An 8,459-nucleotide genomic window follows, 5' to 3' on the forward strand; every position below is an offset into this window, starting at 1 on the left:
CATGATTTCTTCTTTTTTGGTGTAGTGATGGACTCTACATATGACATCCCTGGGGCGGGTGACATCCATGGATCGGGGCCCCAGAGATCTATGGACTCTGTCCAGTTCAAGTGGAGTCCCATGGGGTTTGTCACGATAAAGATTGAGAATCCCACAAACTGTCTCTTTAAGATCAGCAGCGGAAGTTGATTCCGGTATACCTCGGATGCGTATGTTGTTCCGCCGGCCGCGGTTGTCCTGGTCATCTGTGGAGAGCAGGACGTGAAACATCTGTTGTTGGTGACATGTCTGTGTGCGCTCCAATAGGGCGACTCTCTCCGAGAGATCTGAATTGGATTGTTCGACCCCCTGTAAGCTTAGATGCAAAGGTCGCGAGTTCCTGTCTGATTTCAGCGACGTCTTGTTTGTATATAGATTCAATGCGCGCAGTGAATGCTTCAAAATCAGCTTTGGTGGGGATGAGCTCAGCAATGTCAGCCTTTGTCGGTAGGGCCTGAAGCAAGGATCGGAGATAAGTGTCCCCGTGGGGTTATGACCCTGAACTCAGCGCATTCTGTTGAGAGTCCCCCGTCAGTGTGAGCTTAGGGGAAGCTGAGCGCCATGATCTCAGTGAGCTGTCCTCTCTAGATATAGTAGGGGTAGAGTCCATGCATGCTGGTGCAATAAGGGGGCTGTGGGTGTCTGGGCCCGCTGGATGTATGTGCGGGGCGGTAGTGGAGAAAGTTCAGGTCCTGGGCTGCCAGTTGTATGTGGAGGCGGGGCCCAATCCACGGTGGGTTCCCCCCCAGGGTGCACACAGAGTGATTCCAGGGCTTCACAGGTCTGGCCCTGTTTGAAAACTGGAGAGGGGCTTACCTCTGTATAGGGTAAAGAGGGCCTCTGCTGTCTCGTGGGTGACAAGTCCCCAGCTGTGGATGGAGGCAGCTGCGAGTCCCCCTGTCTGACCCCTGTGTCATGCCCCGTCTGCCAGAGCGACGAAGGCCTCCAATCATCTGAGCCCGAGGCCCCGTCAAATAGGCGATGGAAGGCCGATTTGGGGGTCGACTTGCGCCCCTTCTGTTTGTTCTTTTTGGACATGGGTGATTCTTCCGAATAGGTAGTACATGGTGCCGGTAGTTAAGAAGCTGCGTCCGGAGCTATGTGAATCTGCTGCTTCACGCGGCCATTGCCAAGCCACGCCCCCTTCACTTCATATCCTATTTTTTTATGTACAACAGAATACAATGATTTAAAACAATTCAACTCTAGGGGACTCCTTTTGTAACTCATCTCGCTTACATTTCATATACACAGATTTCTATTTACAAAGGTGTGTAAAAATGTACTAAAATTAAATAATAAAGGTTTTCACGTAGTACCTTGATCATGAAGGACCTAACGAGTTTAAAGGAGAACTATGAGATGAGTGATTTCCACTCACCTCATAGTTCTAGCCGACCTGTGACAATGAGACTGTCACAGGTCGGCTCAGTAGATCGGGAGGTGAGCGAACACATACCAGGTTCGCTCACCTCTCGATCCTGTCACGGCTCTCTGCCGTGACAGGGGGAGGGGGCTGGATTCCCCTCTCCCCGCTCCGATCTGCCAGCGCTGACTGGTGGAACGGACGGGGGAGGGGGTGGGTACAGCTGGCTCTGCCTCTAGATAGGCAGAGCCAGTTGTCACTCACGCAGCTGGGCGGATCCCGTCATCTACGTCGGGATACTGTAGCTCGTGGTATACTGTGCTTAGGGTAACGGGAGGACGCTAGTTTGTGTCCTCCCATTACCCTAAGGAGAACTATGGGGAAAAACACTGACCCCATAGTTCTCCTTTAAATGGACCTTTCATGTCCAACTGAAGTGTCCTCTATTCTTAGCCCACCCTTTACCCTCATGAAAAGTTCAAAATCTGTAAAGGAAAAGCTATAACATTTAAACATTAATTACCAAATACTCTGGCTTTCAGCCCGTCAGAATAGCTGTCAGTGACATCATTACAGCATTCTTTCAGCCTGCTGAGAAACCTATATCACTAGACCCAAGAGGTAGGCTTCAGACTGGATTTCAAATCTTGCATGAATCCACTTCAATGTTCTCTACTGACATTCATTTCCCATGAGGTATCAGGAAGGCTGTGAATGATGTCAGACTGAAAGGCTGAAAGTAAGGGTTTAGTGAAAAGAAAGTTTGGTATTGATAGGTAGTTTTTGTTGTTGTTGTTTTGTTTTTAGCAGCTCTCCGGGCCCAGACTGAAAAGTGTCCGACTTCAGTCAGACAAGGTCAACTGTGGCAATGGCACTAAGCTGATGGCCTCTCTTTGCTTGGGAAAAAACACACACATACCATGCCTTGGATACTGTTTGTCTTTAGCCTGATGGTTCAATGGTGGATCATGAAGTATCCTGTCTTCATGGAGGTCCTTTGTCGGGCCAGGAGGGTGTGGGGATTGTCTCAATGTTCGAATCAAGCAACAGTTCGACTCGAACATCTGTAGTTTGTGTGTTCGGCACAACAGGGCGTTCAGCGGGCTATTCGCCCACCGAGCTCCCCACGGGGCACTGCAAACCACACAGTGCCTTGTGAAGCCCTGATTGGGTAAAGCTACATAGTTACATATTATTTGAGGTTGAATAAAGACACAGGTCCATCAAGTTCAACCTACTGCATAAATGAGATTCTGCATGTGTATGTGTGTGTGTAGGAGTCCCTGTGTGATCTTGTTTTTAAGGGTACCTGTACCCCTGTATTTTACAGTTTCTGAGGAAATTGTCCAAATGCTTTTTGAATGATTCATTGTCATGAGTCATTGTAATGACAGTTCAGCGTCCCCTGGTCACTGCCGGCTCCGCCGAGTTGTCATTGTAATGGCAGTTCAGCGTCCCCTGGTTAATTGTTCCATGTTGCCCTTGAAGTTGTATTAGTAGAACCCTCTCCCCACTGTATATAGTATTTTAAAAAAACACCATTTTGCCTTGCTAAAGGCCCCCTATTGCAGTGCCCACCTTACCATGTACTTTTTTGACAATAGTTTGCCTATTAGCCCCAAAAATGGCCAGAAATTAACAACAGTATTCATCCCTGTTGACTTCAGTGGGATTGGCTGCAAAGTTGAGTTTTGTTGAACTTCGAATTAGATTTGCCAGACCATAGACAATCTAAACCTGGGCAGTTTTCTCCATCAAAACTTTTGAGTCGCAGACTTGAACAAAACTGAAAAAAGGAAAATCAAAGTAAAGTCAGCCTTCATGCTCTGTATACTTATTCAGGGTCAGTAGCTCAGTAAATACTGAGACTTGCAGGTAAATAGGCCAGACCCTATATTTCTCCTATACCAGATTCCCTTTAAAATCTATATATTCAAAGAAACAAAACGTGTGTGTGCCATGCAAAGGTTTAGTTTCTGATAGTTTTAAATACGTTTTTATTCTTAATTTTGAAAAAAAAGTGGATCGATGTGTAGTTGAAGATAAGCTCATACGTTTGAAGTTTAACACTCACAAGAGATCAGTCATGGGCTGTAGACCCTGCAGCTGTAATCTCATGCTGCACAGAAAATGAAAATAAATTACATTCCTTCCACCTTTAATTCACCATTTTCTTCCAAAGTATTTTCTCTAGGAGCATCTTTAATATACATAGCTTAAGTTTATCAAATAAAATGTGCAAGGGAATTCTAACTCTGAGAAAAAGTATAATAAAAAGTATAATAAAAAACTGAGAAAAAGTATAATAAAAAACGTGTCATACATGCATACTGCAAAAACTTTTACAAAAGAAAATCACTAACTTCTCCTGCTTTTGACACACACCATCCTCATTCACACCAGTAACATGTAGATCTGTTAATGTGCAGTGCACTAAAACGGCAAAACACTAGTAAATGGTGCCATCTACACCACATCTACAGTGCATGACTTCATATGTGCAACACAATTACCTGCTATGTATAAAAAAGCAAGTATGTGCATTTTTGGTGAGTTTATTTAATAAGAAATGCATGTTTCCTGATGCAAGGAAACTTGATGTTAATTGACGAAAACATACCTCCCAACTGTTCCTTATTTGGAAGGAACGCTGCAGTTATGGAACCAGATCCCTCTTAAGTTATCCCTTTTTAGGTCTGATGAACACATGTCTAGGAAAATGTACTTTTTTAACTACCAAAGTGTTCTTCTACACTAAAGACTTTATCTTTATCTTATCTCTTAATTGTTGTATTTGCTATTTTTAAAAGCCAGTATAAGGTAAAAGTAATAATGAAAAACAAAAATTGTGGATTTTATCAATAATGTTTTGCATGTATATTTTTAATGGTCTGTATAAGTGGAGGTGTTGCAGTGGTGTGCTCATTGCCTACATGCATTGTGCTGGATGATATCCCTCTTTCTCATCTCTGAAAGTTGGGAGGTATATTAAAATGTTTGTGAACTGATGTTAAAGCAACCCTGTAAACAAGTTTACAAAACTCCATATTAAAAATCCCTGCAATAGAAGAGTGTGACTTTCATGATCTGGGATCAGGCTCGGAGTCCAGTAGTTGAAACAGCATGCAAGTTCATATAATACACAGGCTAGGATTGATACACAAGCAGGCGATAGAAGTATAGAAGCAGACAGAAAAATTGTCAGGGATCAAGCTGAAGTCAGAAGCCAAAGGTATCAATGTTCAAGTGGACATCAATAAGCATAGTCGATGAAATGGCAGCCAAGGTTCGGTACACAGGTAGAGGTACAGAGGATGCAGTCTTACAGTAACAACATAAAGCAAGAATGATAATCTGGCAAACAGGAAGTACAGAGGCGTGGCTTAAATAGGACGTTCAAAGGAGGAGCAAGTAATTCAGAATTCAGCGGAAAACTAGGTTAAACTAAAGATTATACAAGAGATCAGGCAAGGAGCTCTCAAAGGTTTCAGACAACACAGCAGGAAGAGCCACTGCCAGCAGGGCCCTGGATTCAGATACAGATTCTGACAGTGCCAGAGGTTGCAGTGCTGAAATAGAGGGAAGGTAGGAGACATGGGCCACTGGAGAGGTGAGTATAGATTATATTGCAAGGATATTGAAAGGGTAAGTTCAGTTTCTCACAAAATGTGAAAAAATGACCTTACCAAGAGCACCCTGCCACCTCTTCCAGCCCTTACTGCACATACCTGTTTGATCCCTGCGTACAGTCCACAGCCTCACAGTGTGTAATGAGCATAATGCTCAAAAATGACGAATGCTTGTTAGTCAGCACAGTCACGTGACTATGCTGAGCAATGAGAAGCCCATCTGAACCGGGAAACAGGTCCTGGCATAGGCAATGAAAAACATTGTGAGTCTGATCAAGGGATCAGTTCAAGTGTAAAATATTTTCTTTAGTAAATTTCTCTGTAAATGCAAATTTAAAAATATAATCAATTTGCAGCAAACTGACGGGCATACAATCTACTCTTATACCAATTGTAAGACTTTGCTTTGTAGTTTTCTTTGCTTTAAAAAAAATGCTGTGAATATTGAATATGTGGTATTATAATCACTAAGCTGTTTTAAGTATCTATGCTAGTGCAACAGACTACTGATAATTACACAGTAAACTTCTTTTGGCACTTAAATGTCTCCAAGACTAATTAAATACACCACAATGCACAGTTCAATTCATATTCCAGCAATCTTAAAAACCATCTGCTAGCAAAATATAAGATGCATCTACAGTAACAAAAAGTAATTTCCATTCATCTTTTCAACAATAATACAGATAACAATTTAGCAGACTCAGCATCTGAGTACAGATAATAGGATAATAACTTTTCAGACAACTTAAGAGCTGCTGGGCATTTTACTCACATTTTGCAGGTCAGTGTTATTTCACTTTGAGTGCCTGGCCTTACTTATAATATAATGAACTGTAAAAGCAGGACTTCAAGATACAAAGTATAGAAAATTAAGGTTATAGTTCACTATAACATCTTTCTAATAACTTATTAGATATCACTATTTATGTTCAATATTTTGTATTCAGTCCTGTTAGTACACCTCCATAAAACCCCTAATTGAAAATGAAATACAGGGAATGTGCCTCCATGAAGACATTTGTTATATTCTGCAAAGCATTCTAACATAATCCCAAATCAAAAACACTCAGAGGGGTATTAACTAAGCTGCAGAAGGCAGCTGAATGAATAAGCAAGCCGAAGTGAAGTGAGCCGAAGCCTTTTCGGCTATTCAGTGCCTGTACAGCATTATTTATCCGTACATTGCCTGCATTCAGCCCACGTTACATGCCTTCGGCTTGGCCGAACAGCCCTAGAACGTTTAGCTGAACTGAAGGGAAGAACTCAAAAAGCACTTTGTACCCATGTTGATGAGGACAATGGCCTCTTCCCCACAACCCTGGCCCGGTGGATGTGGGGGTCTACAGGCAGGTGTGCTCATCTGCATCTGGGTGGCCCCTTTCATAAAAAGGGCACCCAGATGCTGCCACCCCTTGCAATTGAGTAAGGGGTAGTTGCTACCCATACTCATTCACCACAAAGTACAGAAAAAAAGTAAATAAAAACACAACACCTTGAAAAAAAACCTGTAATTGAACAAAAAAGACATTTAAGTCCTCTATTAAAAAAAAAAAAAAAGACTCCAACGATGCAATTCAAAAGTCAACCATGTCATCCAAGGATGTATATCCTCGTCAATCATGCTGAACAACGCCCGCCAACTTGCAGAAAAAAGGCCGACCGCCCTGTCCACTACAGCCAAACTCCTGTGGCAAAATTACAAGTCCAAGCCGATTGTATACAAATGGGTGGAGCAAGTCGTGATGTCATGACCCCCTCCGCCAATTTATTTTCATTCTATGACAGCTCTGTGTCCTCAATTGGCATGTAAACAAATGGGCGGATCGAGTCCCATGACGTCCCATGCTCGGTCGCGGCCCCCCCTCCCCCTTTCCTTCCCTGCCAGGCCAGTGCTTGGACTAAGAGTTTGGAATGAATCGGGGAGGAAAAACTACAGACTGTTTTTTAAAAATTTATTTTGTACCAATTTGCAAGCAGTTGGTCAGTTTCGGCGGAAACAGAACTTGTCTGGCTGTGTGTTCGGCTGTTTACTTCAGCTACCTTCTGCTGCTGTATTCGCTATTTAGAATAGCACATACAGGAGCCCTTTGGTTCAACTGAACCAAAGGGTTTCTGCAGCCAAAGCAAGCCAAGAGATTAGTCAAAATGTTCAGCTAAATCCTTCCGCTCTAGTGAATAACCTCCTCAGAGTATAAACACTGCTGATTATTTAATAATATAAGCAATAACATGCGAAGTGCAATAGCCCATATCAACAATATATATGTTTGGCTGCTATAGCTAAGGCTGGCTGCAAGCATGTAATGGCAGTGATCTCTAACAGTCTCATGTTACATGCCCCCCAGTTTCTGTCTCCTGCAGCATGTCTCAAACAAATCTGTAAAATGTTCAGGCTGTAATCTTTTCCTCTACTAGTGTACTTCTGCAATCTGTTACAGTTTTTTTCAGAATTATTTATACTAAATATTATGAGGACCCTTGGTGATGTCATAGTCCACAGTTAAAACCCCTATACCTATTATAAGCTGTCTGCTTTTGTCCCAGAGATCAACTGACAACTGACTAAAACCATTTTTGACCTACTTGGGTTGACAAAAGTTTTCATTTGTCTTTAGGAGCTCATGGTAGAAAGTGACATATTTTCTATTTATTGGATTGTCTATTAAATAGGCCCAATTTTTTACTCTCTGGGTTATTCACAAAGCTGCTGAAGGCTATTCACTATGCCTCAGCATGGCTGCCTTCGGCTGCTCTTCGGTCAGCTGAAAATTCTCAGCATGTTCGGGTGAGCCAAAGTGCAGAAGGGCTTCGCCGAACGGCAGTGAGTGAATAGCATTTGACTTGGCTATTCTGCTTGGTACCAAGGAGGTGCCATTAGCAAATAGTGTAAAAAGATGAAAGAAAAAAGTTGAAAAAATTATTAAAAATTTAAATAAATACATTTTAAAAATCAATAGAAGAGATTTTGTTAAAAAGAAAAACAACAATTGGGTGGAGCTATCAGTGACAGCTAGCTCCGCACAACTGTTTCCTATTGGCCGGCACCTGCTAGAGTCGGACAAAAAATTACAGTTGGGCAGAGCCAGAAATGACGTCATGGCCGGCTCCGCCCAGTTGTTGTTGTTTAATGACAGATCAGCATCCTCGGGTCATTTGGGGACACTGATCTGGCGGTGTGTATGTAGTCTGAAGCCTTGTGCCAAATTCATAAAAACCTTGCCACATTTTCCTTGTTTGTATCAATGTGTGCAACAAATTGAAGTAGTTCTTATTTGCAACACTTTTTCTGCATGGCAATATCGTTGTGACAAATTCATAAGGACATACCACCATAATAGTAATAAGGACAGTGGAGAGAAACAGGATGCTCCCATACTGGAGTAAAATGTTGATTGCGTCATATATATATTTGTGTATATATA

Source organism: Nanorana parkeri, unplaced genomic scaffold, assembly GCF_000935625.1.
Source record: "Nanorana parkeri isolate BGI_ZX_2015 unplaced genomic scaffold, ASM93562v1 scaffold390, whole genome shotgun sequence".
NCBI lineage: Eukaryota > Metazoa > Chordata > Amphibia > Anura > Dicroglossidae > Nanorana > Nanorana parkeri.